Raw genomic sequence first — 22,124 nt, forward strand, 5'->3', positions numbered from 1 at the left:
AGGACCGACCGTGGGAATCAAAGCACTGCCCCTGAGTCAAAGTAAACAGGAAAAGAGGACAGAAGGAGTTATTACCATACAGAGAGGCAAAGATTCTTGGAACCAGAGACCACAAACATCAGGATCATCGACCCCACCACTCACCCGTGCCCGCCTCCATGCGCACTAGCACCGCCGCCCATGCCCCCTTTGCAGCGCACTACCGCCGCCCACCCCCCTTTGCAGCGCACCCACCGCCGCCATCATCGCCGGCACCAGGCCCCCCTTCCCCTTGTCGCACCTGCTGCCTTATGTCACCTGTTGAGGGCCTTCGGCTTACGAAGGTCCTCAAAAACAGGATTTAACAGTATTTCTAGAGTATAATGTGTAAGCAGGTACCTTCGGACTCAAGTCGGTATCGCGGCAGGAGAAGACCAGAATAATACGAAGGTCGATACAGCGCCGAAGATGTGAGCAGGAAAGCTTCGGCGTGGTAGCAGAAAATGAAACCGACTTAAAGATGAAAAGGCTATTCAGACCTCGATAGATTACTAGAGAATTATTATCAAATGTAAAGGGCATAAATGTAATTTTGTATAGGCTGTGTCCTGTGCCTATAAATAGGTAAACAGTACCCCCGTACTGTTCACGCTGATTTGGCATTCACTTTTGTGTCACGCTTGTACTTTCATCTCCTTCAAATTGAAGGTACATTTGTAATTCGATGTTATTTCTGCTTTTACATAATAATAATATTTAATTGTCTATGTTATCTTTTACATTCCTTATAATTCATCCTTCGTTACGATATAGTATATTTATGAAGGTATGCCCTTCATAACCTTCGTCCGAAAACCATTATATCCTGAGGGGAATAATGCTTCGAAGGACGAAGGACCTTACCGATTAACATTTTCTATGTTGCCTTGTTCTTAACTCATAGCATTTGAGAACAAGTCCCCAACATTGGCGCCCACCTCCGGTGAACTCACTTCCACTCTTTGAGTTTTTTGAACACCTTCGGCGATCATAAACCTTCGCTATGGCGCCGAAGAAAGCTTCAGCGACTGGGACTGCATCTCTGCAACCGCTGGACCACAATCAGGAGACAGTCTCCCTTCGGGAGGCCCGAAGCCAGAAAAGGAAGGTTGTCAGCCCGACACCACCAGAGGACGAGATAGATCAAGAAATCAGAGACATGGAGATGCTTCATCAACAGGTGCAGAGGAAGAAAGAAAAGATGGCCAGGCTAGCTGAACTGCAAAGGCAGATAGACGAAGCCTCTGAAGAAGTTCGTCATCTTGCTCAGGATGAGCAGCACCGAAGGCCTCAGCACCAAGACCTTCATCAGGAGGGTTTCCTCAACGAAGATGACTGGTATGATAATTTCCATCATGGGAATTTTGTTTTCGATGATGCTTCTCCTCTGTCCGCTGAGCTGCAGGCTACACCTTGGCCTCCGTCTTACAAGCCGCCTCAGCTTCCCGTATTCGATGGCCACTCAGACCCGAAGCAGTTTTTGATGAGCTACGAAGCAACAGTATCTTCGTATGGTGGAAATGCTGCAGTTATGGCCAAATCTTTTGTTATGGCTGTCAGGAGCGTTGCTCAAACCTGGTATTCCTCCCTTCGACCAGGAACGATCACTTCTTGGCAGAAGCTGAAGGACTTGTTGTTAACTAGCTTCCAAGGGTTTCAGACGAAGCCGGTCACTGCTCAAGCTCTATTCCAGTGCACCCAGGATCACGAAGAATACCTTCAGGCGTACGTCCGGAGGTTCTTGCGTTTGAGGGCACAGGCACCAACGGTGCCCAATGAAATTGTCATTGAGGCCATGATCAAGGGGCTTCGGCCAGGACCGTCAGCTCAGTACTTCGCTAGGAAGCCTCCTCAAACTTTGGAGAAGCTGCTCCAGAAGATGGACGAGTACATTTGGGCCGATAATGATTTTCGCCAAAGAAGGGTGGAGGCTTTCAGGTTTTCTGAAATGACCAGGGGCTTCGGAGGAAGGTTCTATCCGAGGCATGTTAGATCAATTCATAACTCTACCCAAAATGATGATCGAGGGAGCCAACAGCAAAGGCCACAGTGTTCCTCACAGGCTTCGGGGCAACAGCAAGGCTCCTTCCGACCACCAGCTCCAAGAGGCAGAGGCGCCAGGGGCTTCGGCGGAAGATTCGGAGATCAACCAAGAAGAATCTTTTGCTTGTTTTGCGGTGAGAACAAAGGCCATACCACCAGGATGTGCCATGTTACCATCCAGAAGCAAAAGGAAATAGCTGAAGCCGCAGCACAACAAGCTCAGCCGAAGCAGGTCATGCATACTGTTTCGTATCATTCGCCTTACATCCCAGAATATGTGGGCAACCACCCTGTAGTTTCTGTTGCTTCGGCGAGTCAACCTCAAGCTTCCTGGCAACAGCCTCCGCCTCCACCTCCGTTGCAACAAGGCCAGCAGCCAGAAGGGAGCCAGTATGCTCCACACCAAAGGGACTTCAGAGAGCAGTCCGAAGCTCGTACAGTCAACAGCACTGTGCCAGAGTCAAAGCACATCTATTGACAAATATCCTACCTTAATAGCAGTCTTTCTTATTCAGTCTTATTTTCTGTGTAATAAAGGACATTGTTTAGATTTCATGAAAATATAGTTTCGTTGTTTGCCACAAGGAAAATATATTTTCTTCACAGGCCTAAGTTGTTGAAGTTTAAAGATTTATGATAACAAAGAGGACCTTCAAATTATCGGAAATTCTTCGAAGCAACAAAAAGTCGTTCTAAGGAACGCAGAGTAAGTTTGCCGAAGTCACAAAAAGCCGCTCCAAAGGGAGTGCAGTGTAAGTTTTCTGCTCCAAAGTCGTTCCAAAGGGAATGCAGAGCATACAGCGAAAAGTCAACGCTGATACCGCCTAAGTAAAAGGCGAAGCGCGAAAAGTCAACGCGAATACCGCTGAAAGTAAAAGGCGAAGAAGCTCCTAAGGGAGGCTTATAAAAGATTATGTGTTTTATTGCAGGGATGCGTGTGTATCTTCGGAATAAACATCACCGCACATAACATAACATCATCGCATCATTTCGCACAGCATAAGCATCATACATCATGTTGCATATGGCACAAGAGGTGGACACAATATCGATCTACAGAAGAACGTTTTGAAAAAAAAAGAAGGGGGAAAAATCATAATATCACAAGGAGATACATTATTGATCTTCGGAAGTGTAGCTTCGGAAAATATCTTCACGAAGCTTGGATATTATTCATCAGAACCCTGGATATTGTTGTGACAGAAAAATTCTTCTTCACGAAGCATGAAAAGAAGGGAAGGTGTTTTTTCGTCAAAGACTCAAAAACGGTACGTGTAAAATTTCATGCATCGTAAAGAATTGGACAATAAAAACAGGTATATTACATTCAGGGTTACAAAATGTTACAATATATTACATTTCAGAAGTTTTTACAATAATACTTAATCTTCTCTCAAAACGACTTCTGCAGCCTCGTTCAGAAGCCGATTAACAACTTCATCCATGATAGCTTCAGCCATCTTCTTAATTTCGTCGTCTCCTTTCGGGGGAGGTCCCGAAGACGCTTTAGTAGGATCTGAAGGAGGACAGGATACGGCTACATTGCTATTACAAATTGCGAACGAAGTTTAAAATCGAAAATTACAACACAATAAAACCATTAGTTGATACCTATTTGCCATTCGGGCTCTGCGCTTTTTTCAGCAGCCTCAGCCACTTCTCTAGCATCGTGAATGCCCTTTTCACTTTTTCGAATAATTTCTCGGGCCATTTCTCGGCCACCATTATCCCAGATATCGGTGAAAAATTTTCCACCAACCATGCTGGCTTCCGCCGAAGGATCTCCTGCATCTTCGAAGGACAAAGCAGCTTCGGATTGCGCTAAAATCTTTACATGTTCGCAGCCCTTTTTCTCTAAAATGGTGGCAATTCCTCTGGCACCCGAGAAAGCACATATATCTCCACGGCTATTTAAAATTTCCTCGAAGGCCTCAGCTTCGTGATCGATCCATTCGATGGGACCTTCGGGATTGCCTCTTGTAAAGTTTTCTTCGCTTGAGAATGGGCCGACCCTGGCGAAGCTAGCTTTTAACTTCTTAACACACTCTATAGATTTGTTATAGCATCTCTTTTTGGACGAACGAAGCTCTTCAACAGTTCCTTCTAAGTGATCTGCCCATTGGTCGCTGAGTTCTCGCTTCGTTTCTTCAAGTATGCGTTCTTCTTTGGCTCTGGCCAGTTGTTTCCGAAGATCTTCGATTTCGCGCTTCTGAGCCTCAGCTTGACCTTTAAAAGCAGCTTCGTCTTCCTTTATTTTATTTATTAATGAATGTAATATTTTATCTTTTTCGAGACCTTCGTTCCTCAGTTCAATTACTTCGGAACGAAGGTTGCTCAGGGCTATAGCACACCCTTCGTCTTCAGCATCTTTCTGTGCCCTGAGGGCATTGCTAAGTATCAGGCCCTACAAAAAGAAATATGTGTGCGTCAATAGATTTAAGTAAATGAAAAATTTTGGTCCCAACAAAAAATACAAAGATCCCATTTGTTGCACCTTTAAGCTATTATATGCCAGGCTGTCGGCCAGATCGTTCTTCGACAGCACCGAGAACCCGTCTTCTAGTGTTGGGAATCCGAAGCTTTTGCTCATCTCCCGACAGACAGAAATCTCCTTGCTGTCAGGGAGGCAATACAAAAAGTCTTCTTCTCCACTGCCATTGAATATTAACGCCCCCTTTGGATACTTCAGTTTTTGGGCGTAAAGCTGGGCCTCTTGTTTTTCTTTTTCTGATAATTGTTTCCCCGAAGCATGGCGAACAATATAATCAAGGACTTTGGGGGATGCTTCGGGGGCAATACCACTGGTTTCTTCAGCAAAAGTTGGCTCTGTTATTTTTTCTTCCTCGGTTTCCAAGGATTTTATCTTCGCGGGCTCTGAGGACCCAGCTTCGGCTTCAGTTTCTTGCTCTGGAGTTTTAGTATCAGAAATTTCAGTTTTCGCTTCGGGAATGGCAGCAGACTTCTTCGGAGGTGTGCTTGAAGATTTAATTGTTTCTAGTACATCTAGCACATTAGCCATTCTCTTTCTTTTCGGAGTCACTGCTGGAACCTTTTGATTTTTTACTGTCTCAACATTTGCTGCAGGACTAAAAACTTCTGATGTTTTTTCTTCAGTTGGTTTTTTCACTTCTTCCATTTTTTCTGTGGATGGCGCTTCGGCCATCTCATTGGTTTCTGGTAGCAAAATCTTTGGTTCTTCCAATTCTATCCTTGTTGGTGCTTCGGCCATTTCTGCAACTTCTGGCAGCAAGGTTGGTTTGGTTGGCTTTTCAGCCTCGGTGGCCGAAGAAGTTTCTCCGGTGAACTCAGGCACCGAAGCTGGTTCAATATAGCGCGGCCGATGTGTGAGGACCTTTATCCTCTTTATTTTCGGTTCTGGCTCGCTAGGAGCAGTTGCAGCTTCTTCTTTCGCATAGGTTGTGTTTTTTCTTTTCTGCCCTCGAATGGGATAACGATAATCAGGGTAGACGAACCCGATTGCATCAAACACCCGATTCAGCCTTTTCTTTTTTCGGCCTCCGAAGGCTGCTGACAGTGCAGTATCTTCGGCCTTCGAATAAGCCCCAAGCAGTTCATCACTTAAATTTTCAATGCTTTTTAACCAGTCATCATCTGGCTCAACGAATTTATCTCCGAACTTAAAAGTGTACTTCAGCCTGATAAGTCCACCTTCGTCGGCCTCTTTTATGGTTTCTTGCGGCATTTCCCATTTCTCCGCGAGCGGCCATACCCTGAAGGCAATATGCTCTTGTACTAAATCTCTTGTTCCAATAAAAGAACAGATAACGCCGAAGGCCCTCTGGCATTCTTCGGCAGCCTTATTCATTTCAACCTTCGGCCTCCGAAGGCCGAAGCTTTGCCAAATAGGACGCATAACTATACCTTTGATATCTTCTCGTGCTTTCAGGTCATTCTTCACATAAAACCATTCTGTCATCCAGTCGCCGGGCCATCTCTTCCGAAAGGTTGGCACGGGACAGCTTGACCCGGACCGAGAAACAAAACTGTAGCAGCCAAAATTATTGTGATACTGTTCCTTACCCCAAGGTTTTGTTTCGTATGATAATTCGTGTATGTTGCAGAAACTTTTCGCGTTAGGTTCCAGACCTTGGCTTCTCACGGCCCATACGAAGATATTCAGCCTTATGATTGCCTCGGGGGTAAGTTGGTGAAGATAGACTTCGAATATTTTCAGCACCTCTACGACGAAGCTGCTCAAGGGAAATCGTAGCCCAGCTTTCAAAAAGCTTCGGTACACTACGACTTCATTCTCTTCAGGGTGTGGACAAGTCTTCTCCCCTTCGTCGGCCCTCACAACGGACAAATCCCGGAAATACCTTCCTCTCATGTTGATAAGATGATTCTCTTTGATAGTTGATTTCCCATAAACTGAATGGCTTGGTCGCCAGGGACGATCTTCGGAGTCTTCACCACCGCTGTCCGCATCATAACTGTCGCTGTCACCAGTATCCTCAGACAAACCTTCTAGAATCTCCTTGGTGATTTTTTCTGTGTTGGTCTTCGACATTGCTATAAGAAACCCCAGATTTTTCTCTTCTTCGAGACTCAGTTTCATCTCGGTAACAGCCTTCTTATCTTCAGACATCTTCGGAGACACTAAAAAACTGTTCTCAATGTCGAAGCTTCAAAACTTAAAAGCTCAGCAAATCTTGGCGCGCAAGAGCTAAAAATTGAGTGAGCAGGAGCAGTTGGCAAGAGAGCGTGCCAAATGAGTTGCGATATGATCTTATTTATACGCCCAGTGCGTTGAAAATGGAAAGACCCCGCTTGTCAGTGAACATTGCTATTCTAGCAAAGGGAAGGTGTTTTTTCGGACCTTCGGCGTAAAGCCTTCGTCCATGTCGCAATCTAAATTTATTATTTTAAACAAATTAATATTGCGAGGGGCTACTGTTGGGGGCCTTCGGCTTACGAAGGTCCTCAAAAACAGGATTTAACAGTATTTCTGGAGTATAATGTGTAAGCAGGTACCTTCGGACTCAAGTCGGTATCGCGGCAGGAGAAGACCAGAATAATACGAAGGTCGATACAGCGCCGAAGATGTGAGCAGGAAAGCTTCGGCGTGGTAGCAGAAAATGAAACCGACTTAAAGATGAAAAGGCTATTCAGACCTCGATAGATTACTATAGAATTATTATCAAATGTAAAGGGCATAAATGTAATTTTGTATAGGATGTGTCCTGTGCCTATAAATAGGTGAACAGTACCCCCGTACTGTTCACGCTGATTTGGCATTCACTTTTGCGTCACGCTTGTACTTTCATCTCCTTCAAATTGAAGGTACATTTGTAATTCGATGTTATTTCTGCTTTTACATAATAATAATATTTAATTGTCTATGTTATCTTTTACATTCCTTATAATTCATCCTTCGTTACGATATAGTATATTTATGAAGGTATGCCCTTCATAACCTTCGTCCGAAAACCATTATATCCTGAGGGGAATAATGCTTCGAAGGACGAAGGACCTTACCGATTAACATTTTCTATGTTGCCTTGTTCTTAACTCATAGCATTTGAGAACAAGTCCCCAACATCACCTGCTCCATCACTACCACTCCACACCCCCCTGAGCACCCCCACTCGCCTATAAAACCCCCACACCAGCTCCCTCAATTCCCATCCCAAGCACACACCCACCTGATAAATCCCCCCTGCCAAATCGCGAGCAAATCCATTTTCCACTCCTTGGCCCCTGAGATCACAATGCTTGGTGATTCTTGGGTTGAAGACTGTTGCACATGGTTCATAATCTTTGGTTTCCTCCAGTGTATGATAGTAATACTCTTTGATAGAATCCTCGAGTGGGAAGAGCAACGAGAAAGAAAGAGGCAGTGAAAAGTGAGAAGAGAAAAGAGAAAAGAAGATAGTGAAGAGAAGATAAGAAGAAGGTTCTCCCAGAATCAACCATGTGTCAGTCATTTCTCCGGAGCCTGCTCAAGCAGCAACAGCAACAGAAGGACCCGTAACACCCTTGTTATGTGGTACTTCAAGGAGTTCAAATCCCCAAGATTCAAGAGATCTACCCTCATTCTTTTTAAGTGGGGTAGTGTTCCAGTAAGGTTCCTGCTATGGAGAAAAATAAGAAGGCCTGTAGCAAGCTTGTGGAGGACCAGATCATCGAAGCATATAAGTTTCTGGATGAGAAGTGGTCACCCAAGTTTTGTTGATAAAGCGCCAGAAGACCAATCAAGGAAGGAATCCATGTGGGAGTTCGCAAGAGAAAGGTTTGTGTGTTGGCATCGATGCTTCTTCAATAAGCTAGCTGCCAAGCGAAAGCTGAAGCCTGAAGATGATCTTTGAGTAGCCAGAATCAGCGCTTGCAATCAGCAACCGGATGCCCCTCAAAGGCCAGATTTTGTTGAAGTTCCATCTCCTCGAAGAGTCTGCAAAGTAAAGATATGTAGCTGAAGTAAAGCTATACCCATAACCCTTCTAAGTCGAATCTCGAGGACGAGATTCATTTTAAGTGGGGTAGATTTGTAGCATCCCAAAAATTCAAATCTTGGAATTTTCTCAAACTTGCTCTAAATTCAAAATGAATTTCAAATTTCATTTCAAAATGTTTGTTTGCAAGTTCATATCAGCAAATAAAATATAGTGGTCTATATTCTTTCCAAAATCCTCCTCAAAATATTCTACAAATATTTCCCCATTGATCACCCTCAAATTCTTTTCAGAAATACTGCCCAGATATTTCCCCAGTAATCCCCCTCAAGTTCTTTCCAGAAATATTGCCTAGATATTCCACCGATATATCTCCAAGTATTTTCTTCCTAAGAAATACCTTCATAATCATTTTTCAAGTCCCTACAAATATTTTCTTCATAACTTTTCTCATGCTCATACGTATACGTATGCCTCCAGTGTCATACGGTGAGCTCTACAAGCTAATCTCACTTATACAAGGCAAATACATGCTAACCTCCCACTAATCATCTCATCCTCCCACTAATCCTCTCATCCCTCCCCCTAATCCCCCCCACCATGGCTATAAATAGAGGGGCAAGGGCCTCCTCTCATCCCACCCCAAGCCATTTCATGGCAACTCTCCCCCCCCCCCCACACACACACCCACTCCATGTTCCACACAAGCACACACTAGCACAAGGATCGTTCGATCGTTCTTCGATCGTTCGTCCCCTGTTCTTAGTTTGTTCGTTCGTTCGTCCGATCGTTCGATCGTTCGTCCGATCGTTCATGGTTCGTTCGTCCGATCGTTCGTCCGTTCGTTCGTCCAAATAATCTTTTTCCTGCCGTTATGCTGCCGAAATTCCGATCGTTCGTTCGTTCGATCATTCAATCGTTCATCGTTCGTTCATAGTTCCTATTCATCGTTCATCGTTCGTTCATAGTCCCTATTCATCGTTCTTCTAGATAATCTTTGTCCTGCCGTTATGCTGCCGAAATTCCGATCGTTCGTTCGTCCGATCATTCGATCGTTCGTCCGTTCGTTCATCCAAATAATCTTTGTCCTGCCGTTATGCTGCCGAAATTCCGATCGTTCGTTCGTTCGATCATTCGATCGTTCATCGTTCGTTCATAGTTCCTATTCATCGTTCATCGTTCGTTCATGGTCCCTATTCATCGTTCTTCCAGATAATCTTTGTCCTGCTGTTACGCTGCCGAAATTCCGATCGTTTGTTCGTCCGATCATTCGATCGTTCGTCCGTTCGTTCATAGTTCCTATTCATCGTTCATCGTTCGTTCATAGTTCCTATTCATCGTTCATCGTTTGTTCATACGACTATTCAGTGTTACTATTCAGTGTTACTATTCATCATTACTATTCATTGACACTATTCAGTGTTACTATTCACCAGTGTTACTATTCACCAGCATTACTATTCAGTGTTACTGTTCATCATTGTTACTATTCATTATTACTATTCACCATCGTTACTATTCAGTGTTACTATTCATCATTGTTACTATTCATCTTCGTTACTACTCATCGATGCTATCTAGTAACTTTTTCGTCGTCACTATTCATCGTTACTATTCATTGTTTAGCCGATCACCCCAAATTTCAACTACTCATACATCATGTTGTCCAGTCCACCTAAGACCAGCTAGACCCATATTCCAGTCATACGAACTCCGGTGACTGTGATTTTCCTTCCAGTGGGAACTTCCCATCTGGTCACCCATCCCAGGTTTCTCCAAGTTGAGCACGCTTAACTTTAAGATTCCTTCGAACCAGGCTTCCAAACTCCGATTCCAATAATTCTTGTTTCTAAATTCTTATCAGACTATTCCCTATCCAACCATGTCATCCCTTAAGCATGGTCCATATTCCAGAAAACTCCCAAAATACTCTTGTCCCATATTTTGCCTATAACTCTCCTATTCATACTAAGTCAGACGATCCATTCGTCACTATTCTCACCAACAGTGAACTTCACTGTGCTACACCACATACACTCAGTTATAAATACACCCAGCTACCCTCTCCCTCTCCACCCACACTCAACACCCTCAGCCAAGGCAAACACCCCACCCACTCAGTTACTCTGCTCTGTCGGCTACACGCATAGTGTCGCTTCGCCTCCAGTCCACCCTCCTGGTAAGCACCTCCGCTCCACCACTAGTAGTATCTCAACACCACATGACACATATTCTACTCAAGACTCTACCCATCCATGTATCACTATTCTGACCACTATACTAAATATTTGTTGGTATACTTGCTCGTTTGTATGTTTGCTTGTTCATGTTGCATAGTTATCGGAGCGTTCGTGCCGTCTCGTGGAGGCCAGATCCGCAAGTCTACACTAGGCGGTGGAGCCAAACGCCAGTTCCGCGAGCTCCCCTTCCCCCTTCGCCAAATAAGCACGACAAGCTCACTGGATCCCTTTGATGCATAAATTACCTATGATTTTCAACCACAACCCTCAGCCTGTTATTTTATGCATGATATGATTTTGAGACAAGTTATTATGGCCACCCAGCCGCTTGCCGCAATCAATCCTTGATATATTTGTTCCAAATGATTTGAGAAAAGGTGTGAGTTTTCAAAAGAAAATGCTTTTCAAAATGTGTGTGATGAAGGGTTTTCACCCTTATCACCTTGTGAGTGGGATAATTAGGGACTCCCTGGTTTAGGGGAGGGCCTAAGGTGTTGGCTCAGCTGGTTTAGGCGTGAGCAGAAGGATTGTCCCCTCATATAAGGACCGGTTTGTCATCTTCACTACCTGTACTCTTTAATAGTACAACCACTCGAGACTGTGTGGGCAGTCACTCAATCTGAACTCGTACGGTCCAACCCCAGGGTTATGAAGGCTGGGGAGCACCGGGAGGATAAGGAGGGGGAAAGTTTTGTCCGGTTTGGACATGGCGGTGGCCTGACTCCTTCCGGATAACCGTTAAGGTTAGGACGTGCGAGGAAAGAAAGAGATTCGGATTCGGATCTCATTGATCATGAGATCGCAGAGCCGGACTAGTGGGTAAAGTGTACACCTCTGCGCAGAGTTTGAAAACCTATTCGAATAGTCTGTGTCCACAGGAATGGACGAGTCTGGTATGGTATGGCAATTAATGTTTTGTTTTCAAAAAAAGGATGCGTTTGAGAAAAGTGGTTTTTTAAAAGGTTCGGCGGCTGAGCCGTGAGCTATGGTGGATGGGAAATCCAGTAGCTGTTTTTGAAAAGGAAAACCAGTGGGAAACTGCTAAGATACCTGGATGGTTTAGTCCAGGGGATTTTGTTATAATACTGAAAAACTTCCTGCTCCTTTTGGAGAGGATGCGCTTTGCAAAAATACAAAATGTTTTTCAAAACAACTCTGCATAAAATATTGTTGTTTCTGCAAAATATCCTGAGCTCCACATATTCCATGCATTATATCTGATTTCCCCATTACGCGGGTGAAGGTGGGCTGCTGAGTACATTTGTACTCACCCTTGCTTATTTGTTGTTTTTCAGAAAAAGGAGATCGGGTAAGAGTTACGACTGTTCCCAACCTTGCCTATGGCTGTTGGACCGCTGATTTGCTTCGCTGTGTATATCGGGCTGCTTCAACCCCACTCTGATGATATGTCCCGAGTTGTGGACCAACTCTTAAAGTTGTTCGCCACCTTTGTAGGTTTGTCTCGTTTAAGCAGATCTGGAATCATCTGATGTATAAATGTGTTTACTAGCCTCCTGGGACTAGTAATTGTATCACATTTGAGTCCCAGAGGATTGGGACGCTTCAGTTAGTCCCAAAATGTGTTCTTCCTTTAGAAGCTTATGAAGATTCTTCATCCCAACATGGGCTAGTCGGCGGTGCCAGAGCCAACCCATGTTAGTCTTAGAAATTAGGCAAGTGTCGAGTTCAGCTCTATCAAAATCTACTAAGTATAGCTGACCCTCTAACACTCCCTTAAATGCTACTGAATCATCACTTCTTCTAAAGACAGTAACACCTATATCCGTAAAAAGACAATTGTAGCCCATTTTGCATAATTGAGAAACAGAAAGCAAATTGTAATCTAAAGAATCTACAAGAAAAACATTGGAGATAGAATGGTCAAGTGATATAGCAATTTTACCAAGTCCTTTGACCAAACCTTGATTTCCATCCCCGAATGTGATAGCTCTTTGGGGATCATGGTTTTTCTCGTAGGAGGAGAACATCCTTTTTTCCCCAGTCATGTGGTTTGTGCATCCGCTATCAATGATCCAACTTGAGCCCCCGGATGCATAAACCTACAAAACAATTTTAGGCCTTGTTCTTAGGTACCCAAACGGTCTTGGGTCCTTTGACATTAGAAACAAGTGAGAGCACCTAGAGGGGGGGTGAATAGGTGATCCTGTAAAACTTGAACTTTAATGCCACAAAACTTGGTTAGGAGTTAGCACAATAAAGCCAAGTGGCTAGAGAAGAATCCTTGCAAGACACGATAACCACAAGAAGATCAATCACAGATAGACACAGTGGTTTATCCCGTGGTTCGGCCAAGTTCAACACTTGCCTACTCCACGTTGTGGCGTCCCAACGGACGAGGGTTGCAATCAACCCCTCTCAAGCGGTCCAAAGACCCACTTGAATACCATGATGTTTTGCTTTGCTTTACTATATCCCGCTTGCGAGGAATCTCCACAACTTGGAGCCTCTCGCCCTTACAATATGATGTTCACAAAGAAGCACGGAGTAAGGAAGGGATGAGCAACACACATAAGACACAAAATCAGAGCGACAATACGCACACAAGTCACAACACGAGCTCTCAACACAACTCAAAGAGTTCTCTACTCAAATGGAGCTCTAGTTGCTATCACAAAGAATTGAATGCGCGGAATTGAAGTCTTGGTGCTTAGGATTGCTTAGAGAATGCTTGGTGTTCTCCTCCATGCGCCTAGGGGTCCCTTTTATAGCCCCAAGGCAGCTAGGAGCCGTTGAGAGCATTCCAGGAAGGCAATTCTTGCCTTCTGTCGCCTGACGCACCGGACAGTTCGGTGCACCACCGGACACTGTCCGGTGTGGATTTCTTTCCTTCTTTGGCGAAGCCGACCGTTGGAGATTCAGAGCCGTTGGCGCACTAGACACTGTCCGGTGCCCCCTTCTGACCGTTGGCTCTGCCACGCGTCGCGCGCGGATTACGTGGCCGACCGTTGGCCCGGCCGACTGTTGGCTCACCGGATAATCCGGTGAATTATAGCCGTACACCGCCGTCAAAGTCCCGAGAGCAGCCAGTTGACAGACTCCAGCCTGGCGCACCAGACACTGTCCGGTGCACCACCGGATAGTCCGGTGCACCCAGACCGAGCAGCCTTTTGGCTGTACACAGCCAACTTCTCCAAAATTGTTTCTCTTGTTTCTAGCACTTAGACACAATACATTAGTCTTCAAAACAATGTACTAATTCTAGAAACATACCTTTAATCTTGATTTGCACTTCTTGAGTCCTTGGCACAATTTAACACTTAGGCATTTGTGTTGGACACTTAATCACCAAAATACTTAGAAATGGCCCAAGGGCACATTTCCCTTTCAACAAGCACCTTGGGTACCCAAACACAAGTCTTTGACCCCTTGTGTTTGCCCCCAACATATTTGGCAACTACTTTGCCTGATTTATTAGTTAAAACATATGATGCATCAAAAGTCTTAAATGAAATGTTGGGTTCATTTGATGCAATAGGAGTTTTCTTCCTAGGCAATTTAGCATGGGTTGATTGCCTAGAACTAGATGCCTCACTCTTATACATGAAAGCATGATGAGAGCTAGAGTGAGACTTCCTAGATTGAATTCTCCTAATTTTGTGCTCGGAATAACCGGCAGGGTATAAAATGTAACCCTCGTTATCCTGAGGCATGGGTGCTTTGCCATTAACAAAGTTAGACAATCTTTTAGGAGGGGCATTAAGCTTGACATTGTCTCCCTGTTGGAAGCCAATGCCATCCTTAATGCCAGGGCGTGTCCCATTATAGAGCATGCTTCTAGCAAATTTAAAATTTTCATTTTCTAAGTCATGATCATTAATTAAGGATGGGTGATCATGAATAGCATCAACATTAATGTCTCTACATCTAGTGCAAATAGTAACATGCTCAACAGTAGATTTAGAGGGTTTGCAAGTATTTAATTCAACAATCTTAGCATGTAAAATAGCATTCTCATCTCTAAGATTGGAAATAGTAGCATTGCAAACATTTAAATCTTTAGCCTTAGCAATTAATTTTTCATTCTCATTTTTAAGGCTGGAGAGAGATGTATTCAATTTGTCAATCTTAGCAATTAAACTAGCATTATCATTTCTAAGATTAACAATTGAATCATCACAAACATTTGATTTCTCAACCTTAGCAATTAATTGGCATTTTCATTTCTAAGGTTGGAGATAGTGTCATGGCAAGTGCTTAGCTCATTAGTTAATTTTTCATATTTTTCTATCTCCTGAGCATAAGCATTTTTAACTTTAACATGTTTTTTGTTTTCCTTAATAAGGAAGTCCTCTTGGGTATCCAAGAGTTCATCCTTGTCATGGATAGCACTAATCAATTCATTCAATTTTTCTTTTTGTTGCATGTTTAAGTTGGCAAAAAGGATGAGCAAATCATCCTCATTATCACTAGAGCTAGCCTTATCACTAGAAGATGCATACTTAGCGGAAGCTCTAGATTTTACCTTCTTCTTTTTGGCGTCCTTTGCCAAGAGGCACTTGTGGCCGACGTTGGGGAAGAGAAGCCCTTTGGTGACAGCGATGTTTGCGGCATACTCGTCGGAGGAGGAGTCGTGGAGCTCTCATCGGAGTCCCACTCCCGGCAAACATGGTCATCACCCCCTTCTTCTTGTAGTACCTCTTCTTTTCTCTTCTCTTTCCCTTCTTGTCGTCGCCCCTGTCACTATCACTTGATAATGGACATTTTGCAATAAAATAACCGGGCTTACCACACTTGTAACAAACCTTCTTGGAACGGGGCTTGTAATCTCTCCCCTTCCTTTGCTTGAGGATTTGGCGAAAGCTTTTGATGGTTAAAGCCATCTCCTCATTGTCGAGCTTGGAGGCGTCGATGAGAAGCCTACTTGATGTAACCTCTTCCTTCTTCTCCTCCGTCGCTTTGAAGGCGACGGGTTGCACCTCGGGTGTGGAGGTGGCGCCTCGCTCAATGATTTGTTTGCAGCCTTTGATCATTAGCTCAAAGCTCACAAACTTTCCTATTACTTCCTCGGGAGACATTAGTTTATATCTTGGATCACCACGAATTAATTGAACTTGAGTAGGATTAAGAAATACGAGTGATCTAAGAATAACCTTGACCATTTCATGGTCATCCCATTTGGTGCTCCCGAGGTTGCGCACTTGGTTCACCAAGGTTTTGAGCCGGTTGTACATGGCTTGTGGCTCCTCTCCTTGGTGAAGCATGAAGCGACCGAGCTCCCCCTCGATCGTTTCTCTCTTGGTGATCTTGGTCACCTCGTCTCCTTCGTGCGCGGTCTTGAGCACGTCCCAAATCTCCTTTACACTCTTCAACCCTTGCACCTTATTATACTCCTCTCGACTTAGAGAGGCGAGGAGTATAGTGGTGGCTTGGGAGTTGAAGTGTTGGATTTGTTCGACCTCCTCTGAATCATAATCCTTGTCCCCTTCTTCAATACCTGCGCTCCATACTCAACAATATCCCATATGCTTTTGTGGAGTGAGGTTAGGTGATGCCTCATTTTATCACTCCACATAGAATAATCTTCACCTTCAAACATAGGTGGTTTGCCTAATGGGATGGAAAGTAATAGAGTGCGTTTTGAAATACGAGGGTAGCGAAGGGGCATCTTACTATACTTCTTGCGCTCATGGCGCTTAGAAGTGGCGGATGCCGATTCCGAGCCGGAGGTGGAGGGTGACGAAGAGTCGGTCTCGTAGTAGACCACCTTCTTCATCTTCTTCTTCTTGTCACCCTTCCGTTGGGACTTCATGGAGGAAGAGGATTCCTCCTTGTGCTTGTGGGTGGACTCTCTTGAGTGAGTTCTCCCCGAGCTTGCAAACCTACTCCCCGTTGAGGTGGTCACAAAGAGCGGGTCTCTTTCAACCCTTTCCCTCTCTCAAACGGTCACTTAGACTGAGTGAGCCTTTCTCTTCAATCAAATGGGACACTAAGTCCACTCCAAGGACCACCACAACTTGGTGTCTCTTGTTTTGATTACAAGTGAGTTGAACACAAGAAAGAAGGAAGAAGAAAAGCAATCCAAGCGCAAGAGCTCAAATGAACACAAATGTCTCTCTCTCTAGTCACTAATTTGTTTGGAGTGATTCCGGACTTGGAAGAGGATTTGATCTCTTTGATTGTGTCTTTGAATGAAGTCTAGAGCTCTTGTATGAGGTTTGATGGCTGAAAACTTGGATGCATTGAAGTGTGGTGGTTGGGGGGTATTTATAGTCCCAACCACCAAAATGACTGTTGGTGGAGGCTGCTGTCGTAGTGTCCGGTGCGCCAGCCACGTCACCAGGCCGTTGTGTTCCGACCGTTGGAGCTCTGACAAGTGGGGCCACCGGACAGTCCGGTGGTGCATCGGACAGTCACTGTTCACTGTCCGGTGCGCCTTCTGGTGCCTGCTCTGACTTCTGCGCGCGCAAGCGCGCACTGTAGCGTTGCAGACGACCGTTGGCGCTTGGAGCCGTTGGTCCGCTTGGCACACCGGACAGTCCGGTGAATTATAGCGGAGCGGCCTCCCGAATTCACGAAGCTGGCGAGTTCAGAGTGGAATTCCCTGGTGCACCGGACATTGTCCGGTGGCACACCAGACAGTCCGGTGCGCCAGACCAGGGCTGCCTTTGGGTTGTCTTTTGCTCTCTTTATTTGAACCCTTTCTTGGTCTTTTTATTGGTTTGTTGTGAACCTTTGGCACCTGTAAAACTTATAATCTAGAGCAAGCTAGTTAGTCCAATTATTTGTGTTGGGCAATTCAACCACCAAAATCAATTAGGAAAAGGTGTAAGCCTATTTCTCTTTCAAGCTTTTTGGCGGTATATTACATGGCTCCGCCTCGTTAAAAACCTCACCCCCTGGGAGGAAAAGAGTGCGGGCCTGAATGACATTGTTTGAAGAATTACAAAGGCGCTTGGGCCTTGAATGTTAAATAAAAAAAATTCGGAGATTGTCGATGTTCCATGAGTGTTCTAAGTCTTCAACGGATGAAGTTGTTAATCTGTAGGCACTTAGGGATGCCTTTGTCTTGACTATGTATGACCCTTCCCACTTCGGCTCTAGCTTGCCCCGGGACTCTGTCCTGGTGGTCCTCATGAGTACTAGGTCCCCTTCGTTGAATTCTTTTGGGACGACAGCGTTGTCACGCCATGCCTTGGTCTAGACCTGATACTTGTTTAGGGCCTGCGGGGTGAGGACGCGGTCCCCGTCGATGAGATCTTTGGAGGTCGGTTCGTTGACGTCGGGGACGGCTGATTTGTTTGTTCGGGGGGACCCGTGCTTTAACTCTTGCGGTGTCATTGCTTCGGATCCATACATCAGGCGAAAGGGTGTGAACCCGGTTGCTCGTCACTCTGTCGTATTCAGTGCCCATATGACTTTGGGTAATTGGTCCGCCCATTTGCCCTTTTTGTTGTCAAGGAGCCTTTTTCTTAATGGCGCTGAAAATCTTGCCGTTGGCGCGTTCGACGACGTCGTTGGATTGTGGGTGGTAGACAAAGGCGAAGACTGACTTTGTGCCGATGGAGCTGCAAAATTCCCTGAAGTCTTGGCTATCGAACTGTTTGCCGTTGTCGACTATTAGCTCGAATGGGACTCCGAAGCGACAGACAATGTTTTGCCAGAAGAATTTTGGGCACTCTTCGTTGTTATCGTGGAGACTGGCTTGGCCTCGATCCACTTTGTAAAATATTCGACGGCGACGAAGGTGAACTTTAGGTTCCCTTGGGCCGTAGGCAGTGGCCCGACGATGTCCATCCCCCAACGTTGAAGTGGCCATGTGTGGGCGATGAGCTTGGTGAATTGCGAAGGGTTGCCTGAGCGAGGAGAGAAGTTTTGGCATGCCTCGCATGACCTGGTGACTCGGTAGGTCGTGCAAATTATCACGAGCCAGTAAAATCCCTGACGAATCACCTTAGCTGCGAGGCCCTGGGTCCTGAGTGTGAGCCATAGGTTCCGCCGTGGACTTCGCGGAGGATTTCTAGGCCTTCGGTTTCGGTTATGCATTTCATCATAGGCTAGTTGATTCCCTTTTTGTAAAGCTGGCCCTCGACTATTGCGAAATCCCTGCTCCTGTGTTTCAGTCGTTTGGCCTCATTATGATCGGTTGGATGGTAGTGGCCCTGGTGGTATAGTGTTATTGGGGCCCGCCAGTCTTCGGCCATGATGAGGTTGACAATTCGGTGGCCTTTGGAGTCTTGAGTTATTTGCAAGCCTTCGGGGTTACGGGCAGCTGGTGTGCCGATGCCGTGGTAGAACACGTCAGAAGGCAGGGCCTCGCCCTTGGCTGCTGCCTTGGCCAACGCATCGGCCTCTTCGTTCTTGTTGCAGTCGACGTGCTGCAGGGTGAAACCCTTGAATTGTTTTTCGAGGCTGCGAACGACGGTGAGGTATTGCATGAGCATAGGTTCCTTTGCTGAGTACTCCTTTTCGATCTGGCCAGCGACGACCTTGGAGTCTGTTCTGATGATGCATGTGGTAACACCGAGGGCCCGTAGTTTGCGAAGTCCCAGGATGACGACTTTGTTGTTAGTGCACATGTCGGACTCTAAAGCAAAGCTGAGGCGCACGACGTTTCCGAGTGTTCTTGCTGTGGTCCCAAAGGTCCTGTCCAGTCGACGATGAAGTCCGCCAAGTCTTATGACTTGATTGTTGTTTTGGGCTCAAAGGTGATGTGGTACCTGGATAGTTCAGCTGTTCATTTTGCAATTCTGGTGGATGCCTCCGGGTTCCTGAACAATTCTCCTAGACCCCTGTCCGATCATGTTGCACTTGGAAGCCGTGAGGACTTCGGAGACATAGTACACTGGGCATTGCTGACTTTTGCCATCTCTGTCCTGCTCTTGGACTAATGCTACGCTGACTGCGCATGGTGAAGCCGTAATGTAGAGAAGCAGCGGCAGCGAAGGGTCGGGACTTGTCATAGTTGCTAAGTCAGACATGTGCTGTTTGAGCGACTCGAAGGCCGTTGTCTGCTCTGGTCCCCAAGCGAAGTCTTTCGCACCACGCAATGTTTTGAGGAAGGGTAGGCTTCGTGCAGCGGACTTAGAGATGAATCTGTTCAGGGCCGCCAATCTTCCTGTCAGTCGTTGGACGTACCTGTGGACTGCGGAGGTGCTATGTTGATGATCGCTTGGATCTTGGGTTGGCCTCAATCCCTCGGTGCGATACTAGGTAACCAAGTATTTTTCCCTGGCGAACTCCGAAGACACACTTCTCAGGGTTGAGCCGGAGTCGTGCGTCGCGCATGTTGGCGAAAGTTTCTGCGAGGTCGGCTAGGTAGTCCTCTTTGCTTTTGCTTGCGACGACAATGTCGTCTACGTAAGTGAAAATGTTGCGGCCGACTTGGTTTTCAAGGACCTTCTTGAGGCGACGTTCTTGAGTCCCTTAGGCATTCGTACGAAACAGTATGTGCCAAAGGGTGTAATGAAGCTTGTGCTTGCCTTGTCCTCCTCTTTCATGTAAATCTGGTGGTACCCCGAGAAGCAATCAAGGTGGGACATGACTTTGCAACCTGTTGCGCTGTCGACAATTTTGTCGATGCATGGCAAGGGAAAATTGTCCTTGGGGCAAGCCTTATTGAGGCTTGTGAAGTCGATGCACATGTGCCACTTGCCACTCTTCTTCTGCACCATGACCACGTTGGCGAGCCATGTTGGATAAGCGATTGGCTCGATGAATCTGGCTTCTAATAGGCGATGCACCTCGGCCTTGGCTGCCTCAGTTTTCTCATCGGACATTTTTCGCAGTCGCTGCTTTTTCGGGCGCACCGAGGGGTCGATGCCCAGGCTGTGCTCGATGATGGAGCGGCTGACCCCAACCAGATCGAGTGCGGACTAGGTGAAGACATCCTTGTTTCGGGAGAGACAAGAAAGGAGTTGTTCCTCGTCTCGCAAGGTCAGGTCTTCGCTTGTTATTACCGTTTGCTTCAGCGTTGCTGGGTCGAGGGGTACTGCCTTCGTCCCGTCGTTGCTTTGGAGCTGCGCTTTGACTTTTTCGTCTTCGACCGGGCGATTGCTTTCGAAGCCTTCGCGCTCTGCCGTGAGGTAGTGTACATTTCGTTGCCCTAGAACGAAGTCCCTTTCGATGTTGCACGCTTGAAAGTGCATTCATCTCTTTTGTGAGTTTTGGTGATTTGGATAACAACGCATTTAAAGGTCTAACAAGTTTGCTAAGTGTTGAATAGGAAATTCAGTATGATGAACATATTTGAATAGTGTATAATGATCAGTGAACAAAGGTTCAACACAAGGTTAAATAACCAGTGAGACAATGCAAATGGATATAATATGGTCTCTATATTGGTTTGAATATATGGACAAGACCTGAGAAATCACTATGCATAAATATGATCAGAATAGAGGTTGAAGTGATTAAGAGGACTGGTCAAGCCAAAGTGAATGAGATATGAGGAATCATGAATTGGCTTGACCATATTACTATTAGTCCATATATGAATCTATGAGAATCAAACTAGAGCTTGATTGATCTTAGCATTTATATCATGTGTATTAGTATACCTTTTGATTATGAGTAATTCCTTCAATTGGTACTATTTCACATTTTCATACTTTATTTGTACCAATGTTCAAATTGTAGAACTTAATCCCCTGACCTCACAAGTCCAAGTGCATAAGCTAAACAAGTTTTCATCACTTGTATGCACACATTTAGGGGGAGAATGGTCTATAATTTGAATCTTTGAGACTAACTTCATTTTCAAGTCTACTATGTGTGTAGTCTCAAATTAGAAAGGAATCTTCAAGCAAAGACAATCGCTTCCACTGCAAATTTGATGGGTATCAAAGATTCTTTGCTCCAATAAATGTATCTTTTATACATTTCATAACGGAATGAGTTTCTCTTGTATATGCTACTCCAACGTCATCTAAAATTGGTAAATATGTATCACATCCTTTTGGATTGCAAATGTCTAAAGTAGCATAGCTTATAAATTCTCCTGTCTAGCACTTAATTGATTAAATAGTACACATGTTCCTTATGTTGCATGATTATGTTTAGTTGATACTCCTTTTATGCTAATGGTACTTTAAATTGCAAATAAGTACTCTCAACAGGTATCAATTGAATTCGTATATGTGTGCGCACTAAAACTTGAGGACAACTTAGTGTAATATGCAATTAGTGATATGCTTATCTAACAAATTGTATCAATTGGTGATTTTCAATTGATATTTTTCGTACATGATCACTAGTTGTAGAATCCATACTTGTGCAATTTTCATGTTGCCTCTTGTTGTGATAAAAGAATACTAGGTGATGTCTAGACTCCAAGTATCAAGTTCCACCTTCGATTTAGTATGACAATCTTCATTTGATATCTTGGACTTATGTCACAACTATACCGACAAGAGCGTGCAAATGAATTCTAAATCCAACACAAGTCTGGAAACCC

The sequence above is a fragment of the Zea mays genome, chromosome 3 (genome assembly GCF_902167145.1).
Source record: "Zea mays cultivar B73 chromosome 3, Zm-B73-REFERENCE-NAM-5.0, whole genome shotgun sequence".
NCBI classification, from domain to species: domain Eukaryota; kingdom Viridiplantae; phylum Streptophyta; class Magnoliopsida; order Poales; family Poaceae; genus Zea; species Zea mays.